Source organism: Sapajus apella, unplaced genomic scaffold (assembly GCF_009761245.1).
Source record: "Sapajus apella isolate SASKATOON/1434 unplaced genomic scaffold, GSC_monkey_1.0 scaffold41, whole genome shotgun sequence".
NCBI lineage: Eukaryota > Metazoa > Chordata > Mammalia > Primates > Cebidae > Sapajus > Sapajus apella.
In genome coordinates this window covers 552,460-572,447 of record NW_022436981.1, presented here as the reverse complement: position 1 = coordinate 572,447, position 19,988 = coordinate 552,460, and the positions used below count along the sequence as shown (strand labels likewise).

The 19,988-nt window shown below is 45.7% G+C and overlaps 1 protein-coding gene across 15 annotated transcripts in view; it reads left to right on the top strand.

The window, feature by feature from the left end:
• Positions 1-209: 209 nt before the first annotated feature.
• The window catches only part of TRERF1 (transcriptional regulating factor 1), a 233,789-nt gene continuing 214,010 nt past the window's right edge, over positions 210-19,988 (top strand). For 7 of the 15 annotated variants that reach the window (XM_032299416.1, XM_032299415.1, XM_032299414.1 and 4 more), the window contains exons 1-2: positions 214-776; positions 1,197-1,281. The gene's annotated coding sequence lies outside the window, so the exon portion shown is untranslated. Of the gene's footprint in view, positions 777-832; positions 932-1,196; positions 1,282-19,988 lie in introns of those variants that run through there. The other 8 variants (XM_032299406.1, XM_032299410.1, XM_032299404.1 and 5 more) reach the window with 7 other exon arrangements.

Below are 19,988 nucleotides of genomic sequence, written 5' to 3'. Positions count from 1 at the left end.
GGGCGGCCGGAGCCCGCCGGAGCGCTGCGCCCCGGGGGACAGGGGACGCGGGCGGGGGCCGCGGCGGAGGACCAGCCGGCCGCGGCGCTGGACACCTTACTTCCTGCTTCCCCGCCCGCGGCCAGACCCAGCTCTGCGGAGGGATATCTCTCCCCTCCTCGGTCCCTCTCCCTCCCTTCCCCCGCCCTCCCCCCCGTTTTTGCTCCTGCTCCCCCCCCACCCCACCCCGCCTTTCTCCTTTTGCAAGAAAATAATTTGACAGTCGATTTGCTGACAGGGGAGGAATTTGCATCCTGGATTTTTAAAAAAAAGGCCGAGAGGAGCTTGGGAACGGTTGCTAGGGGTGGGTAATGGGTGAAAAAAGGGGGGTACCAAGCAGCGGATAAGGAGGGTTAAGGGAGGGGGCGAGGATGGGGAGCAATGCAAAAGGTAAGGCCAGGTTGCCGCGGCTCGGCCCCGAGTGGGCTGCGGCCGGGGGAGGGGCGAGAGATACATATGTATTTCTGTCTCCCCAGCACACCCCCTTCCCTCTAAGCGATGGCTGAGAGGCGGTGCATGCAGATGGGGAGTAAGTTTCCTGAAGGGGAGGGTGGATGCACGCGCGCAGCCCGGCGCTGCAAATTTCCACCGGGGAGGGAGAGCGGCTGGATGCGGAGAGTTTGGAGTTGCTTGCGGCGGAGGGCAGGAAGGGGAGCAGGGCTGGGAAAGGGGGCTGGCGGGCGCTATATCTGGGAGTAAGTTTCCAGCATCGGGAGAGCCTGCACGCTTGCTCACTAGTAAGTTTCTGGCCGGGGAGGGCGCATGGGGAGGAGGAGAGGGAGGGGTGCATGTATATAGAAGGGGGGAGGGGGGAGCAGATTTCCTGCGGGGAGGCTGAATGCATATGGAGAGTAGATTTCCTGACGGGAGGGTGGAGGCGTAGACGGACGGAGTAAGTTTCTTGCTGCGGTGGTGGAGGAGGTGGTGGGTTGATGCTTTGGAAACCCAAAGCTTCCTACCCCGGGCTGGGGAGCACACTGTTATTGGGGGGGTGGGGGTGGGCAGGGGCCAGGTTCCCTGCTGGGGAGAGGGGCTTGCATCTGGGAGTATGTTTCCTGGCGGAGCGATATTTGTTTACAGGCTGAGGGCAGTACTGTAAGTGAGTAGCGCTGCGAGAAGGCGGCTGACATAAATTAATATTGAAATTACTCCATCAGCTCTGCTCGCCCCCCATCCCAACCCCCAAGCGGAGACTGGTCTTTTCGTCGGATTGTCCATGCACTTGTTGCAGAAACAGCCAAGGTAGGCAAGAAGCTTATTAAGTTTCATTTAAAAAAAAATTAGTTTGGGGATGCTCCTCGAGAAGACGGGGGTGGGGCGGAGTGGGGAGGGAAGAGTGGGGCGGGGGACAGAGAAGGAGAAGTCTCCCCCCCTTTACTTTCACTATGCAAGCAGGCCTTCTCCCTGCTTCCCTTCTTCCCTCTCCCCTCTCTGGGCTGCCCAGCATCCCAGCAAAGGGGGAGGGGTGAGGTGGGCGCTATAATTGGCAACCCTGGCTTAAAGGGTAGTGATGGTGGGCTTTCATTTGAGGCTGTGATGTTATAAAGGCTTCATTCTCCAGCTAAGAAACCGCAGGACTCTGCCTTTTGGGGTTTTTGACATGATGCATATGTGTATGTATACGCGCTAGCGGGCTCTGTGGGGGCTGGGTATTCCCCAGAAGTTAGTGTGACCACCTAGATGGGAGAAACGTGTAAGGGGGTAAACCTGTTCCTTCACTCCCCAACTTCAGTTTGGGAAACAGGGAAGTTACTGCCGGTGGTATGAAGAAACATTAAAAACCAAACCAAACCACCCATTCACTGGTGGAGGCCGAGAGCACCTGGCAGGCAGCCTCTGGCCAGCACTGGACTGGAGCATGTGCGCCTGCCATCCTTAGGTTACAAGAAAACGCTTTCTGGTTCCTCCGTGTGCCTTCCACCGGCCTGTTAGAGCAGCTTTGTGGAAACTCTTCCCCAGACTAGACGCAGCTTTGGCAAGTGTCCGTGCTGAAGCGGGTGGCTTCAAGTCAGCGTGGCCTGGGCTGTCTTGTGAAGCGCATGGAAGTCGTGCTTAGGAATGACCGCCCTGGGAGTGGCTAAAGAGTTCATTAAAAAATGTCCCCTGAAAACCGTCCAGGTGCACTTTTCAGCAGGTCGTGGAGGAGAGCTTTAAGAAGGGGAGTTTTAAGCTGTCCCAGTTAACACCCACCTTCTGCATCGTTGACCTTTTAAGAAAGGAGTTTGGCGATAGGAAGTGTGTTGATGCCCACTGACTGGAGAGGATAACAGCAGGAGTCCTCAGCGCTTAACTAGTTAACCAGCAGCCTTTGCCTCTCCTTGTCTCTGTTTTCTTGGTCCTCAGCCTACTGATTTCTGCAGAAGAGTTGTAGGTCTTGGCTGTCAGCTACCTTGAGCTTTAACTTTGCTAGGATAATTTTAGCATCTCGGGTCCAACCCAGAGACGTTTAGTAGGGTTAGGGAGTAGCCACTAGGCAGTGGGGTTAACCAAGGTTGGTTAAGCTTTCTGCAATTCTGTAGACAGGCACTGCTCTAGCGGGGGAGAAAAATGGGTTTTAAAAAACGCTCTGCACGTTGCTGATGGATAGTGCTTTTTTCCACCCCCCCCACTGTCGTCAGATTTCCAGATTGAGGGTTGATATTTTAGAGTTGAGTTAGTTGGGAATTAAATGTTATTGCTGCTTATCAAATGTTCCTAACAAGGCATTAGTTAAACAAATTAGCTATTATTTTTACCCGACAAAAATCTGAGTCTGCTTGTTGTATTTGCTGGGAGGGTAAACAAAATCTCTATGTATGTTCATTCCAGGGTGGAATTATTTACATGCTTAGCCTCAGAGCCAAGAGCAGTCATTCAGGTTTCTTTCCTTATATTTATGAGGTTTATTTTATTGTCTTGCTTTGGCCATTAATCAAGTCAGAGTAGGTTTTTTTTTTCTCTTCTACCAAGAATGTTTTTGTAGTAATAAAGGTTTGAAGGCCCATGAATCGTAATTCATTCTTTTTAAAATATTGTGGTGATTGTCAGGATCTGATTTATAGGAATTGATACCCAGAGTGACACACCTCTTTGGGCTCCGCCCTTTTAGGCATGTCCATTTTCGTCAAAGGATTGTTTAGAAAGCAGCTTGACATCCCAAAAAGAGCATTTCCCTTCTGCTGTATGAGAAGATTAATTTTGCAGGTTCCATAGTAAACATGGGTCTTTTCACAGCTTGGTAAGCAGGCTTCCACATAGCAGGCATGTGTTTTTATCACATAGCATTTATGTGAGCTTGCTGTGAAAACAGTTGTTCTATGAACTGTGCGGAAAGTACTCAGTTTTGCCTCCTTTAACTAGCTTGGGCCTGTGGTTTTTGTTGAGTAAGGAACTTAAAGTGTAAAAGAGGAGACAGACTGTAGTGTTCTTTACTGCTTATATAATAAAATGTGTGGTCACAAAAAACAAACCTTGTTTATAATTTTCTTTTTCTCCTTCTTTAATGGGTGGGTTGGTCATAATAACCAATCACGTTAGATTTCCATGAAGTTGATTTGCCAGGAAGTGTTAAAATTGCCTTGTGTTCACTAGTTGGCTTAAGTTTACGGTATTTGTAAAGTGACAAAGAACTTAAGGCTGGTTTGATGCTCAAGGCTGGGGAAAACATCACTGGAAAGAAAGGTGGGGAAGGTACCAATTCCTAGCCATTTCTTGGCTTTGGATTTTTTTTATCTTAAAAGTGCGTGGTTTGATCCATGCGTTCCCTTCCAGCTCTGAAATTCTATGTCTTGTAAGTGAGGTCTCCAGAGGTCTTGACACTCTCTTCCTGAGCCAACGGCCAGTTGCTTCATGGACTTGGGTGAGCTAATGAACTTCTGTTTTTGTCTTCTCATGGAGAAAGTGGATTTGATCCTTGGTATTCCAGAAAGGACTCTTGAGTGGCCTGGTGATCTTGACCATCAAACACAAGGAAATTCTTATGAATAAAAGTCTGCCAGTGTCTTGGACAAAAAATTCCCAATTGTATGTGCTAATAGAGAGTAGAGCATGTACATATCCTAGGTACCAAAAATAATTTTTGTTCATGTTAGAAGTGTCTTCTCCAGCCAGCTGGTGAACTTGTTTAGTGCTTGGTCAAGTCTAAGGCTAATTGAGCTCTTTATTCCCATGCAGCAGGAGGAGGTAGCTTTGGGGAGAAGTGGGAGGCCAGAAAGCCCAGTGTGGCTTTGCCCACTTTCTATGGGTAATTGGGATTTGGCTGAATATTTATGATAAGCTTCATGATAATGATATTGTGTCATTTTTATCACCAGAATTCTCTATATTTTGCTATGGGCATTTTTGGGAGAAGCTCTTGATGTTTTTATTGACTTTGGACATTGGCATGAAAAGTCAGCATCTAGGGTCGGGTGCGGTGGCTCAAATCTGTAATCTCAGCACTTTGGGAGACCAAGGCAGGCGGATCACCTGAGGTCAGGAGCTCAAGACCAGCCTAGCCAACATGGTGAAATCCCGTCTCTACAAAAATATAAAAAATAGCCAGGCATGACGGTGGGTGCCTGTAATCCCAGCTACTTGGCAGGCTGAGGCATGAGAATTGCTTGAACACAGGAGGCGGAGGTGACAGTGAGCCGAGATCACACCATTGCACTCCAGCCTGGGCGACACAGCGAGTCTCCGTCTCAAAAATACAAAAACAAAAACAACAACAAAAACAGAAAAGTAAGGATCTAGGCAAGTGGCTCATACCCCAGGCAGTATAAGTGGATGTTCATGGTCCTTCTCTAAAGGCAGCTGGAATTCAGCTTATTTTATTTCTCACCTCTCTGTGTGGCTGAGGGAGGAGGGAGGACTAGAATCACCTGGGATCTTGTGGATTAATGATATTTCCGAATTTGCATGTTGGAGGGAAACAAACAAAATAGGAGAACTGACATATAGCTGATTCCTTTTGCTGAGAGAGGAGGACAAGAACAGCTGCATTCCAGTTTCATGCATTGCCACAAGGATGCTGTGGGCATCTTTAAGGAATAGTATAGTCTCAGTAACGTGAGTTTGACCCCAAGGCTCTCTTAGTAAATCTTTTCTTCTGCGCTAAAGAAAACACAGCAAAAAGCCTCTGTGATATTTTCTAAGAATTTTAAGTTCTCAGAGTCGCTGCTTGTAGTAATTTGGGTTTACTGAAGAAACAGATGATTCTTGGTTTTTCCTCATGGAAGACAATGAGCTGGCATGGGGTGACATATGCTGAGCTGTTGGGGTGTTGGCTTAGCAACATAAACATTTCTTTTAAAATGTTTGGTAGAGCAGGAAGGGGACAAAGAACTCGTGTGCTTAAATAACAGTGATAACTCTGGGCTCAAAGAACGAGGATTTTTTTTTTTTTTTTGAGTCAGAGTCTCACTCTGTCACCCAGGCTGGAGTGCAGTGGCTGGATCTCAGCTCACTGAAGCCTCTGCCTCCCAGGTTCAAGTGATCCTCCTGCCACAGCCTCCCAAGTAGCTGGGATTACAGGCATGCAGCACCATGCCCAGCTATTTTGTTTGTTTGTTTGTTTTTTTGAATTTATTTTAGTAGAGACAGGGTTTCATCATTTTGACCAGGCTGGTCTTGAACTCCTAGCCTCAAGTGATCCACTTGCCTTGACCTCCCAAAGTGCTGGGATTACAGGCATGAGCCCCAGCACCTGGCTGCAGAACAAGGGTTTTTTAATGCTATAAGCAGCCCTGGTTTCTTTCATACATGCGGCAGCTTCTTATTGAGCACTTACTATGTGTCAGACACTGTGTTAAAGCTCCAGAAATACACTGATAATTAAAAGAGAAATAATCATCTCCCTCTACCTATACCCCTACCCTTACCACGGCAGACATGTAAAGAAATATAACTTGCCAGTTATGATCAGTACTCAGTAACTTGGATGGATTTCATTAGAGTAGCCTGGAAAGGCCTCTCTGAAGTTTGGGGGTCGGGGGAGACAGCACATGAAGCAGAGCAGAGCCTGTGCAGAAGGACTTTGGTTTTGGGGAGAACTCAAAGAGGCACAGATGTTCAAGATGAAGGAGAGAGGGCAGCATGAGATGATTGTGTGGGACTCTCTGGGCTTTGAAAAGGTTTGCATTTTGTTTGGAGTGTAGTGGGAAGCCATTGAAAGTTTGGCGTGCGGCCAACCATGGTGGCTCAGGCCTGTAATCCCAGCACTTTGGGAGGCTGAGGTGGGCAGATCTCCTGAGGTCCAGAGTTCAAGACCAGCCTGGCCAACATGGTGAAACCCTTTCTCTACTAAAAATACAAAAATTAGCCTGCGTGGTGGCAGGCACCTGTAATCCCAGCTAGTCAGGAGGCTGAGGCAGGAGAATCACTTGAGCCCGGGAGGTGGAGGTTGCAGTGAGTGGCGATGGTGCCACTGCACTCCAGGCTGGGTGACAGAGTGAGACTTTGTCTCAAAAATAAAAACAAAAATCAAACAAGAATAGAAAGTTTGGAATGGGAAGTGACAGCCCCTAACTCATGTCTAAAGGGGATTGCACTGGTGGAGAAGAGGGCAGAGAAAGGCAGGTTTGGAACTGGGGAGCACAGTAAAGGGGCAGTTGGGGCAGGTGGAGGAGGCGAAGGAGGTGTATGGAGAGGAGGGGGTGGCTGTGAGGTGCTCATTAGGAGTGGAATGGGCAGGGCTGCGGTGCAGTAGGGAGGAGGACCTACAACTCCGAGGTTTTTGGCTTGTGCACTTGAGTAGCTGGCTGTTTGCTGAGATGGAAAAAGACTGGGAGAGGGAGGCGGGCAGAATCAAGATATTTTAGTTGGGGCACCACTAAGTTTGAAGTGTCTGTTAGACTCAAAGTAAAGATGTCAAGTAGGGTAATCTGACCTACCATCTGGCATGAGATAAAAATGCAAGAGCCATCAGCATAGAGAGAACATTTAAATGCAGGAGAGTGGACGGAACACCCTAAGGAGCCTGTAGAGAGAGAAGGACAGACAGCGTGATGGGGGTCTGTGCCGTGTGTGTGTGTGTGTGTGTGTGTGTGTGTGTGCGTGCCAGAAAAATCACCATTGAATTTGTTTCATTTGTTTGTTTGTTTGTTTTTGAGATGGAGTCTCACTCTGTTGTCCAGGCTGGAGTGCAGTGGTGTGATCTCGGCTTCCTGCAGCCTCCCGGGTTCAAGCAATTTTCTTGCCTCAGCCTCCCAAGTAGCTGGGACTACAGGCATGTGTCACCACGCCTGGCTAGTTTTTATATTTTTAGTAGAGACAGGGTTTCACCATGTTAGCCAGGATGGTCTCAAACTCCTGACCTCAAGTGAACCACCCACCTTGGCCTCCCAAGGTGCTGGATTACAGGCATGAACCACCGCGCCAGGCCCTGGATTTGGCAAAATGGAATCTATCTGTGACTTATGAAGAACAGTTTCAGTGGAATGAAGGTTGAGATAGGACCACGATTAGAGAAGGTTGGGAGGGCATTGTGAGTGAGGAGCAGTGGACGCACGTGTATTCAACTATTTGGCAAAATTTGGCAATGAAAGGCGAGGAGCAGAGAAATGGAGTGGGAGCTGGAAGGACGTGCACAAGGGAAAGATGTATTTTGGAAGGGGTGGTAATTTGTGAGCTGATGAGAAAGATCAGTGGAGAGGGAGTGATTGATCAAGAGAAACGGGTTGGGTCAGTTGAGCAAAAAGCCCGTGAGAAGGTCTGAGAGGAAGATCTGGCCTTTGCAAGGGGGTGGAGGATACTTTAGGGACTTGCTCCATCATGACAGCGGAGAAAAACTGATAAGGGGGCAGGTGCTAAGGAGTAGGCAGGCAGGCGGCTCTGTGGAGGGCCCAGATGCTCTGCCCCCCCAGGTTGAGGCTAAGGAATGGGCAGGCAGGGGACTCTGTGGAGGCCCAGATGCTCTGCCCCCCACCCCCCCAGGCTGAGGCTGCCCTGTCCCCGGGAAGGAGTTTGGGCTTAGGACTTGACACCAGCCAGAGACTTAAGGGTTAAGACTGCATCAGAAATGGTACTGCATTTTTCTGAACATTTGACTGCGTTACTGAGCGGCACAGAGGAAAGAGTGAATTCTTTAGCTTGGAGAAAAGAGTCTTCAGTTAAAGTAATTTGGGCCTCACATTAAATTTATTTGAAAACTATGATTCGAAAAAGACTTCTGCGATGTTTCAGCCCTGTTCAGAGTTGGTGGGTACTGAGCAAGAAGCTCAAAAGAAAACAAAACAAACGAAAAACAAAGGCAAAGGGCTGCCCCTTGTTTAGGCTGTCTTTCACAGAAAATGTCCCATGGACTGCCAGCCTCGGTGGCTCCCAGCCATGGGTTCTGCATGGGAGGTGGGTGGAGGAGGAGAGAGTCGGATCTGGATAGAGGTCCAGCTCTACACCACGGCTGGGGACTAGTCGGCCTTTGACCTGTCTCTGCATCTGTGAAAAGAGGACTGGTACCATCTTCACCTCTCCTCTTCAGGTTGTGAGGGGGATTTGGATCGTGTATGGGAAGTGCTATGTGAACTTTAAGAGGTATACAGCACAGGCAGCTGCGAGGCAACCTGATCTTCAGCCAGGTCTCCTTTTCAGATATAAAATCTGACAGCCAGTGAAACATTTCCCTTGTCCACTCCCACTGTTGTTCCCTACGTGTAGCTGCCTTCTATTTGGGGTTTGCAAGTTCTCTGTGACCCCTTTAGCGAAACTGCTCTTCTTGCTGGTCTCAGAAATGCTGGCTATGCGATGCCAGTCGATACAGGTACAAATTCTGATTCCATATTCAGAATCTGGGACCTGCCCACCCAAAGGGCCACATAAAGTTGATTTGCTCCCCAAAGAACCCTGTGAACTGGGTGCAGGGGAACTTTGAACCTACCCCAAGAAACCTGACTGAGGTTCTCTCGTCTTAGCTGTCTTCATTTTCGTTCAGTGTTTGTTTTGCAAAGAAGGATTGGGCTCTAAAGCTGAATCTACCTAAAAGCCCTTGGTCTCACCATGTATGCTAGAAAGTCAACTCTCATTTGAAAAAGATATCCAGTGCTTTTCACTAATCGGGCCTCTGGCCTCTGCCTAAGAAGGTGAAACTTTATTTATTTATTTTAAAATTAACTTTATTATGAAAAAAACTTTAAACATACAGAAAAGCAGAGAGACTAGTATAATCAACTCCCTTGTACTCATCACCTAGATTTAGCAGTTAGTAAGATTTGCCACACCCATGGATGATGGGGCTTCTTCCTGTATTTGTGTAATAAATACATGCTGTTGATTTTGAAAAGCAGTGGAACTGATATCAATTTGGTTTCACAGAGAGAAGGAAGAAATCAACGAAAGATCAGAGGAAGTGAAGGCCATCACTAAAATAACTCACATTTTATATTATAGTTCCAAAGCCTCTTTGACGTGTCTAATTTTTGTCCTGCAACAACCAGAGAAGGTAGATACCCTCATTTTAGAACTGAGGAAACTGAGGCTAGAGAAATAAAATTGAAAAATAAAAACAAATGATCAACCCAGAGTCACATGTCCAGCCGGCATCCAAAGCCCTGATTTAATGCCAGAATTTGAATGGTCTTCGAATTTTGTGCACTCTGAAATAGATAATGCTATACAGCATTAAATAAAAGAATGTGGTACAGAATATATGTAAAAGATCGTGGAAACCAGGAAGATCATCTGGGTGTTTTGGGCTTATAACTCCAATATCCTTAGTTGGAAATACTCAGATGATTTAAGCATGTTTTAGGCATTACATTTTTTTTCAAAACTTAAGTTGTCTGATTTCATTATTCTGGAGCACAAGGCTTTAAGGCTGCCTCATAATGAAGGCCGAGACTTGACTTTAACAAGCTGGGCAGCTATTCGCCGTCAGTCTCCTACTGTCAGCTCTGTCCCTTCTGTGGGGCCCCTCAGCAGAGGTACCTGGGTGGTCCAGTGGTCATTTCTAGATGGTGTGGCCTCTAGCCCCTGGGCTCTGACTTTGGAGATAACATGGCCCTGGAGAGCTTGCTCCCTCTGAAAGAATCCCTCCTGAGGGCCCCTAGGGGTCTTTGTCATTACAGAGTCTACTGGTAGGGCCTCTCTTGGTCTTTGAGAAACTGCCCCCAGTCTAACTCCTTTGAAAGTTTTTTTTTTTTTTTTTTTAAAGGAAAAAGAAAAAAAGATGGAGTAAGGATTTTTAATAGGAGCGTCCTTTGAGTTCTCTCTGTTGTCATTACAATAGGAGATACCAAGCTCCCTTAAATTCAACCGAAGGACACCAGTAATGAGGCTGATTCTGAAGTATTGGGCTTGAGTTCGCTTTTCTTTGTTAATTGGGTGAATACATGCGAGCTGAGGGGTTTTCAGGGGGAGCCACAGTAGGTAAGGACATTTAGGGGCCTCTTTCCTTTTGAAGAGTCCGAGCTTCTTTAGAAGCCAGTATGGAATTCAAACCTCGCAGACACTCATTCCTTAAGTCTTTCTTGATGGCTCTGTGTGCTTGGGCCTGGCCAGGGCAGTGGGTGGGCTACAGGGGGCTGTTCCTGGGCTCCTACCGCCCTTGGCTCTTAAGGCTGCTGCTGTCATACTTACGGTGGGGCGTGTCTTTCACCCCTCTGGACTGGGAGCCTGGGGAAGGCAGAACTGGGTCACCACTCATTTCGGTATCCCCCAGCATCTAGCAAAGAGCCTGATACTAGTTAGTGCTGTAAAAATGCTTACTTAAGAATCAGCCGGGGTTTTTTTGTTTAAGTTTTTTTTTTTTTTTTTTTTAAACCTCTGGTTTTCTCCCCGTTGGTTCTTGATGGAAGGAGAAATCCAGGCTTCTCTGCTACAGGCCCAGGGCAGCCACTGAAGAAGACCAGACCTGAGAAATATTTTCTTCCCCCTTACCTTGTGGTGGCCTTGCAGCCTTTAGCTGGGGTGGTTTAACTGAGCTCTCGAATGCAAATGCTGTCCCATCCCCCAGCCCTTTTAATAAGTGACATTTTGTTAAATCAGTTATTCAAGGCCTTATCTATATTTCTGTCTGTGCTGGCTTAGTCAAAATAGGAAAGAGACTGAATATTAGATTTCTTCACCCACCCCCTCCTCCTTTCCCTTTGAGCAACTCTACGTAAGATTTCTGATAGAGGAGGGGTGCTGTGTCCTTGAAGAAGTAAATGCTGCATGCAGAAAAAATGTAGAGGGCTTTGACTTGTAGCAAATGCTGTTTTTCAGCAGCTGTGATTTTTCCATTTTTCTTTTTCTTTCTGTTTTGATTAGTGGAACTCATTGTGCTCCAGGGTTGGGATTGCGTTGGGGGAGGGTACAGAGGGAACAGCATTTACTGGGAGAGCTCGATTTGGGGAGGGGAAAGGAGAGAAGGGATTTATTGAAAATATATGTCTACTTCTGCTATGATAAAGTGGCAGGCATGTAAAAATGCAACCGGGAAATCATTATTGTGGTAATGTAGGCAGAGCTCAGCTTTCTCATTAACAGAGCTTAGCCCATGTGGAGGAGGAGGGGGCAGCCGGGCTACTTTGAGAGTTGGGGTATTCAATAATAGCACAAACTCGGGGGGTTGTCTCCATCCCCCCTTCCCGCCCCCTCCGGCTGCCTTCTCCTTTCTTTTTCCAATTGGTTTGTAACCTTTTAAAAGCTGCTTGTTGGATTTTGTGGTCTCCTTCCTCACTCACCCCTGCCACCCCAAAATGCTGTAAGGACTGTTTAATTTTTAAAGTTAGAGGGAATTAAAATAAATTTTCTCTTGGGAATTCGAGGAGAATTTTGGCAATGCATAGTGAGTCAGAGATTGGGTATCTTTTGCCTCCCAGAGCGCACCAAGAAGAGCCTATTTAGGGGCTCGGAAATTTGCATATGCCGTGGGGGTATCAGACTTAGGGCTCCAGGTCGCTTTAGTTGTGGTAAGTGCTGTTTATAGAAGGCTTACCATGTGCCTGGCCTTGTGCGGGTATTTTAGTCATTTCATCCTCTTAAAATTGTAAGAAGCAGACATGATGCCCACTTTCCACTTGAGGAAACTGAGGCTCAGGGGATTTCAGCAACTTGTTTAAGGACGGGTGCTGAGTGGCGGAGCTGGTATTCAAACTCAGGACCCACCCCAAAGACTGACTCCTGATCCTTAGACTCTGCTGCCTTTAGAAATTGCCTAGTCACTGTATGTTTGCTATGTACAGACTTCTAGATTCCAAGAACCTCAGCAAAATATCTAGAGCTGCCAATGAGGCCTGCGGTTGACAGCTATGGGTAGTGTGCTCAGGATGTTGAAGAGAATCTTTCCTGAGCGCCTGGAGTGAGCTGTTATTCTAAGAAAGGTCAAGGGTCTCATATCCTTGTTAGAAGAGATGAGTGCCCTGCCCCCATCCCTGCCAGGCCATGGTAGGTGGCTTTGCTGACAACTTGTTCATAAGCATTTATTGAGTGCCTGCTGTATACCAGGATTGTCCCAGTGGCTGGAAATGCCAGGACAAATAAGAGGAGCTCAGAGTCTAGTGGACGACCATCATGTGAACATGGAAATATGACACACAGTGTGATGCCCCCAGAAAAAGGCAGCATTTCTGAAGAAGTTCACAGGACATACTATCTGGAGCAGCTAGGCTTATCCCTCTGTCTTTGTTTGGCCTACTGTAACAAAAATAGTGTAGACTGAGTGGCTCAAACAACAAACTTTTATTTCTCACAGTTCAGAGGCCAGGCAGTCCAAGAACAAGGCGGGGCAGGTTTGGTCTTAGATGGTCACCTTCTTACTGGGTCCTCACATGGCAGGATGAGCAAGGGCACCCTCCGGAGTCTCTTTATTTGTTTGTTTTGGGGTTTTGCTTGTTTGTTTTGGAGTCTCTTTTGTTTATTTATTTATCTTTTAATTTTTGAGACGGAATCTTGCTCTGTCACCCAGGCTGGAGTACAGTGGTGCGATCTCGGCCCACTGCAACCTCCGCCTCCCTGGTTCAAGTGAGTCTCCTGCCTCACCCTTCTGAGTAGCTGAGGTTACAAGTGCGCACCACCATGCCTAGCTAAGTTTTGTATTTTTAGGAGAGACGGGGTTTCACCATGTTGGCCAGGATGGTCTCGATCTCTTGACCTCGTGATCCGCCTATCTTAGCCTCCCAAAGTGCTGGGATTACAGAAATGAGCCACCGCACCGGGCTGACTTCCAGATTCTTAAGAGCATACCATGTCTTGTTTATTGTGTCCCCAATACCCATCCTGGGGCCTGGCACATGCTGTCTCAGTGATAGTTGCCAGGTGATGAGGCTGTTCAGGTGAGCATGGATTGGGCAGGGAGAACCCAGTGTCATGTTATGGAGTATAGCCCTGACGTTGTAGGCTGCAGGGGAGTCACTGAAGGTTTGGAGTTAGGAAGTATGTGTCAGGGAGTGGGGTCCAGTCTGGAAGGGTTGAGTCTGCAGGCCAGGAGACCACTCAGGAAAGTGTTGGAAACATGGCAAGTGGCAGTGATTTTGAAGGAGAAGCTTTGCTGTCTTTCTACCACACGGCCTCCTGCCATTTCTCTCTCCATCTCTCCTGCTCTTTTTCAATTTCTAAGGGGCACTTTCCTTTCTGTGTCCATCTCCTTTTCTCCCTTGAGGCCCCTGGCCACGTACCGCATGACACTCCCTTTCCACTCTCCACTGTGTTGCTGGCCTGCCCTCCTTCCCCTCCCCTCCCATCCGCTGGTCACCTGTGTGATTCCCTTCAGGGCACGCCGTATGCCATATCCTCCCATATCTAAACCCTTCTGATCTAATCTGCACAGGGGTGAGTAACACAGAGCCTGGGGGTGTTGTCTTCTTCAACCCGTTCCTGCTGCTTCTGTGAGGACACTTTTAGGGGCTTAAATTTAAAAGCTTGGAAAGAGTTTTAAAAAGGCAAGTAGCTGAGATGAATCTAGTCTTTTTGAAATAGTTAAGAGGAACCAAGATGGCAGAATTTGGAGAAGGATAAACGGGTTACTTTCTTTCTTTTTCTTTCTTTGAGACTGAGTCTCCCTCTGTCGCCCAGGCTGGAGTGCAGTGGCTCACTGCAACCTCCACCTCCCAGATTCAAGCAATTCTCCTGCCTCAGCCTCCCAAGTAGCTGAGACTACAGGTGTGTGCCACCATGCCTGGCTAATTTTTGTATTTTTAGTAGAGACAGGGTTTTTCCATGTTGCCCAGGCTGGTCTGGAACTCCTGACCTCAGGTGATCCGGCCGCCTCAGCCTCCCAGACTGCATGGGCTCTGTAGTCTGGATTGTTTTCTTTAGAAAGGTGAGGCATTGTGCTCTGGCCATGGCAACCTCACCTTGTATATGTTGGGGGACAGGATACATTTTTTAAAATAACAGCTGCAGCCGCGTGCTGTGGCTCGTGCCTATAATCCCAGCACTTTGGGAGGCCGAGGTGGGTGGATCACTGAGGTGATGAGTTTGAGACCAGCCTGGCCAACATAGTGAAACCCTATCTCTACTAAAAATACAAAAATTAGTTGGGCATAGTGTTGCACACCTGTAGTCTTAGCTACTTGGGAGGCTGAAGCAGAAGAATCGCTTGAACCTGGAGTCAGAGGTTGTGGTGAGCCGAGATTGTGCCACTGCACTCCAGCCTGGGCAACAGAGTGAGACTCCATCTCAAAAAAAAAAAAAAAAAAATAGCCAGGCATGGTGGCAGGCACCTGTAATTCCAGCTGCTCGGGAGGCTGAGGCAGGAGAATCACTTGAACCTGGGAGGCGGAAGTTGTGTTGAATTGAGATCACGCTATTGCACCCCAGCCTGGGCGACAGAGTGAGAGTCTGTCTCAAAAAAAAAAAAAAAGTAACAGCTGCCTACTAAGTGTAGCTGCACACCGTCATTTTAGGTCTGTTACCCCATTTAACCCTCAGAGCAACTGCATGGGGAAAGCATTCTTATCCTTATTGTATGGATGGGGAAATTGGGGCACAAAGAGATGCGGAAGCTCATTCAAGGTCATATGGCTGGTAAATTGCAGGGCAGGGATTGAGACTCAGGAACTCAGACCTGGGTGACTGTAAAAGCAGGTTCTTTTCCCACTTGCTTATCCTGCCTCCCATTTCGCCTTACCAGACAGCATGGCCTGAGTTTCCTTCAAAAATATGACTGTTATAATATGGTGGAAGAAACACCACGCCAACCCTCCAGGGCTATTCGTGGACCGCAGTCTAACTCTTGGAGCCTCATTTTCCTTGTCCTCTCAGTACCTTTGTTTTACTGACTGAAAAGATTTATTTTGAGAGTAAAATGAGATTTAAAAAAATGCAAAAGTGCTTTGAGAACTGTGAAGCCATATTCTTTACTCTTCTGCATAATTTTTTTCTGAGGGGGTGCAACTCTGAGGGTGGGATCTCAGTGCCGTCCCTGGGCTTTGGGCACAATGGGTGTGTGGTTCCCACACGTCGTTAGCTTCCAGAAGGGTTTGGGACTGAATGTGCTCTCAGGTCTGCCCCAAATTGTTCCACGGGATTTGGGGGAACCATTGGTGGCTGGGCCGCAAGTGGGGGGACCTCCTACCAGAGCTCGAGTGCCCGGTGTGTCCTTACGAGGGGCTCTTCACCTTCCTGAACCTCTGTTTCCTGAGGTGTTCACATCTACTTGGCTATTGGGAAGATTATCTAGCACAGTGTGTGTAAAAATCCACACTTGCTGAGCAAGATGTTTGTGACATATTTGTGGAATGGAAGTCGTGGGCTCTGAAGTCTGCATCGGGCTCATCAACCTTCCCTGGTCACATTTACACCACAGTCTCCTGATTCTAAGGCCTGGAGCAGACATAATGTAAAGCTTTGTTAGCAGTAAGACTTTTTCACTGCAATTGTATAAATGGTATGTGAAAGTAGTTCATAATTTTTTTTTTTTTTTTTGTAGAGGGAGATTGCAAATAATTCATAGTGATGATAGGGAATTTGGAAAATGCTGACATGGATAAGAAAATAAAAATGGGCTTTAATTCCTTCCTGTTAACATTTTAATGTATTTCCTTTCAGTATTTTTTCTAAGCAGTAAAGTCTAATGATTAAGAATTTAAGCACTGCAGTCAGACTGCCTGGGTTTGAATCAGGATCCTTCATTCACTTTAAATAACAATAGGCCTGAGTGAAATAAAATGAGGCAATACATGTAAAACATTTGAGGCTGTGCCTAGCAGAGTTCTTTTTTTTTTTTCTTTTTTTAAAGATGGGGTTTCACCACATTGGTCAGGCTGGCCTCGAACTCCTGACCTCAGGTGATCCGCCCATCTCATCCTCCCAAAGTGCTAGGATTACAGGCGTGAGCCACCGTGCCCGGCTACCTAGCAGAGTTCTTAATAAATATTAGTTATGATATTATAGCTCGTTCTTAATAAATATTAGAACTTAATAAATATTAGTTCTTAATAAATATTAGCTATGATATTATACTTTAAAAATTGTATTAGGGTTTTTAATAAATATTAGCTATGATATTATACTTTCAAAATCATATTAGGGTTCTTTTGAATGTGATTTACTATCTTACTCATTAAATATTTTTTGGAAACTTTAAAAAAATAGTTGCTTATTATCCTTTCATATGGACTCCATGTTCAACGGATATTTATGGAGCACCTACTGTGTACGTGACACTGGGTCCCATCATTTATTTAACTAGTCCCTATTATTAGGAATTTATCTTTTTTATCATTTTTTTAACTATTATAAATAATGCTTTGATAAATATCCTTGTACATAAATCTAAGAGTACCGATTCTTTTTGGGGGTAAATTCCTAGAAAGGAGTATTACTGTGTTACCCAGGCTGGAGTGCGGTGGCGTGATCACAGCTCACTACAGCCTTGACCTCCATGGCTCAAGCAATCCTCTCACCTCAGACTCCTGAGTAGCTGGCATGGCAGGAGTGCACCACCACACCTGGCATAGTTTTTGTATTTTTTGAGGAGACATACCCGACTCTGTATACATGCCAGGCATGTCTCCTCAAAAAATACAAAAAATTTTAAAGAGTTTATCCTTAATTAATATTTTAACCACTTTCTGTACAAGTCAGGCCACTTACAACACTTAGGCTCTTTTTACCTCCCTTATGCCTTTTCATGTCTTGTGTATTTTAATTCTCTCTCTTCCAAACCCCAGAAGACATTGTTTTAAATAAGAGTAATTTAGATTAATCCACATACTTACTCTTTCTGGTGTTCTTCATTTCTTTCCATATAACCATACTTCTGTCTCAGCTTAATTTCCTTCTGGCTGAAAAAGAACTCCTATTAGGGGTGTGTGTGTGTGTGTGTGTGTGTGTGTGTGTGGTGGAGGGTGCCTGCTAGTGTTCCAGTTCTCTCAGTTGTTGTTTGTCTGAAAATGCCTTTTATTCACCTTCATATTTGGGAGATTTTTTTCCCCTGGGTATAGACTTTGGGCTTTCAGTCCTTTAGAAATGGCATTCCATTGTCTTCTGGCTTCCTTCATTTCTGTTAAAAAGTCATCTGTCAATTTTATTGTGGTTCTTCTGCAAGTAACATATCTTTTTTTCCTTCTTTGGCTTTGTTTTTTAGCAATTTTACTATGATGTGCATAGGCGTGGTTCTCTTTGTATGTATCCCTGTGGAGTTCAGAGTGCTTCTCTAAATCATGGCTTGATGTTTTTGGTCAGTTTTAGAAAATTCTTGGAGCGCTCTCTTCCAATATTGCTTTTGCTCTTTCCTCCTCTCCTCCCCTTCTCAGACTCCTACATGTATGATAGACCCTTCATGGTATCCCACATGTCTCTAGAAATCATTTCTGTGTTTTCTGTGCCAAATATATTTTTTTCTACTGACCCATCTTCCATGACACCAGTCATTTCTTCTGCTATTCCTTCTTGTTGTCAAGCCCATCTATTCGGTTCTTTTTTAAGAAACAGAGGCAGGGTCTCACTCACTCTGTTACCTAAGCTGGAGTACAGTGGCACAACCTTGGCTCACTGCAGCCTCAAACTCTTAGGCCCAAGTGATCCTCCTGTCTCAGCCTCCTGCAGCTGGGACTATAGGGATGCTCCATCACACTTGGCTAATTTAAAATACACACATATGTGTGTGTGTGTGTATATATATATATATATATATATATATATTTTTTTTTTTTTTTTTGTAGAGATGGGGTCTTGCTCTGTTACCCAGGCTTGTCTTGAACTTCTGACTTCAAGTAATCCTCCTGCCTTGGCCTCCTAAAGTGCTGGGATTATAAATGTGAGCCACCATGCTTGGCCCTTGTAATTTTAAAGTTCTGGCTGACAACTTCAATATTTGGATACTTTCTGAGGTTTGATTTTATTGATTGTATATTTTTCTTGGTTTGGTCCTATTTCCTGACATGTTTGGTGATTGTTGTTTGAGTGCTGGGCATTTTGCCATGGAAAATGTAGAGGCTCAGTTAAGGCTGGTATATTTGTTATTTGACCTTAACTTGATTCACTTAAGGCTGGGGTACTTGTTATTTGCCCTTACTTGCAATATGGTACAAGGAGGCCTTGGTAGGCTCTGATTTCAGAGTTTCGTCTCCTTGCCACTGTAAAACAGTACCCAAATCTCTGCTTAATGCTTTAGTGTTTTAATAGCTTTTTTTTTTTTTTTCTGTTTGGATTCCTGGGTTTTAGCTCTGTACACAGAAGACTTCGCTGTGTGTCAGTGCCTTGAAGAGAAATCGCTTACAGAACACTGGACTCATTTCTTTGGGGTTCACTTTTTTTCTGGGATCTTGGTCTCTTCAATCTTGGATATTTTCATAGCCCTGAACTCCAGTTTTTGTCTTTTCAGCCCAGGGAGAAAGCTGCAGAAAGCTTTCATTTGCTGCTTTCTGTTTTACCTCTGTGTTCCCTGTACCAAATTAGCAAATGACCTGAGGGAAAACAGTAGCTGCTAATACATCTAATATATGGCTCAGCTCACTGCGCTTCTCTTTCCTCTAGGAGCTTGGTCCCTCAAGCCCTAACTGCCTTGTTGTATTCCCACACCTTCAAAACGTTATTATTATAATTATTTTGTAGTTTATCTATCTTATGTAGTTGTTTTGTACCAGAGGATTAGTTTAATATTCACGGCCCTATACTACCTGATAGTGAAGTCTAATTTTGTGTCCTTTATTATTTAACATTAGAAGTATTTTCCATGTCTTTAAAAATTCTTCTTTAGGTGATTTTTTTTTTTTTTTTTTTTTTTTTTTTGAGACAGAGTCTAGCTCTGTCTCCCAGGCTGGAGTGAACTGGCACAATCTCTGCTCACTTCAACCTCCACCTCCCGGGTTCAAGTGATTCTCCTGCCTCAGCCTCCTGAGTAGCTGGGACTACAGGCGCCTGCCACCATGCCTGGCTAATTTTTGTACTTTTAGTAGGGACAGGGTTTCACCATGTTGGCCAGGCTGATCTCAGACTCCTGACCTCGAGTTATCTGCCCACCTCAGCCTCCCAAAATGCTGGGATTACAGGCGTGAGCCACTACACCCTGCCGATTATGTGATTTTTAACATTTGCACATAATTCCCTGTTATGGCTTTTATGATCTACTCACACATTCTTTGATTGTCAGATACTTAGGTCATTTCCCACAATTTGCCTTTTTGAATAACACTGCAACAAATGTCTTTGTATATTTTTACCAAAGCAATTTTATTCATATTTTAAAAGTGTGGAGTAGAAATGATCAGAGTTGAAAATACTAATCAGTAGCGATTGTTTTTATGCATATAGCATGTACAAAAATAAAACCATAGACCTTTTCTCTCTTGTATGGTTCAGAAAGAAGCTTTCCGTTTTAAAAAGTGTTTTTATTTCTTGAGCATATAATGCTTACCACGTGCCAGACATTCTTTTACATGCTGTATAATACTGACTTTAATTCTCCCAAGAGCCCTAGGACACAGGTATGATTACTGGTCCTCTTTCTAAAGAAGAGGAATCTGAGGCATGAGGGAATAGGTCACCTGGCCATAGTACAGTTGTCAGTGGCAGAGCTGAGCCAGGCATTCTGACCCTAGAGCCTGTGCTGTTAACTGCTATGCTATGCT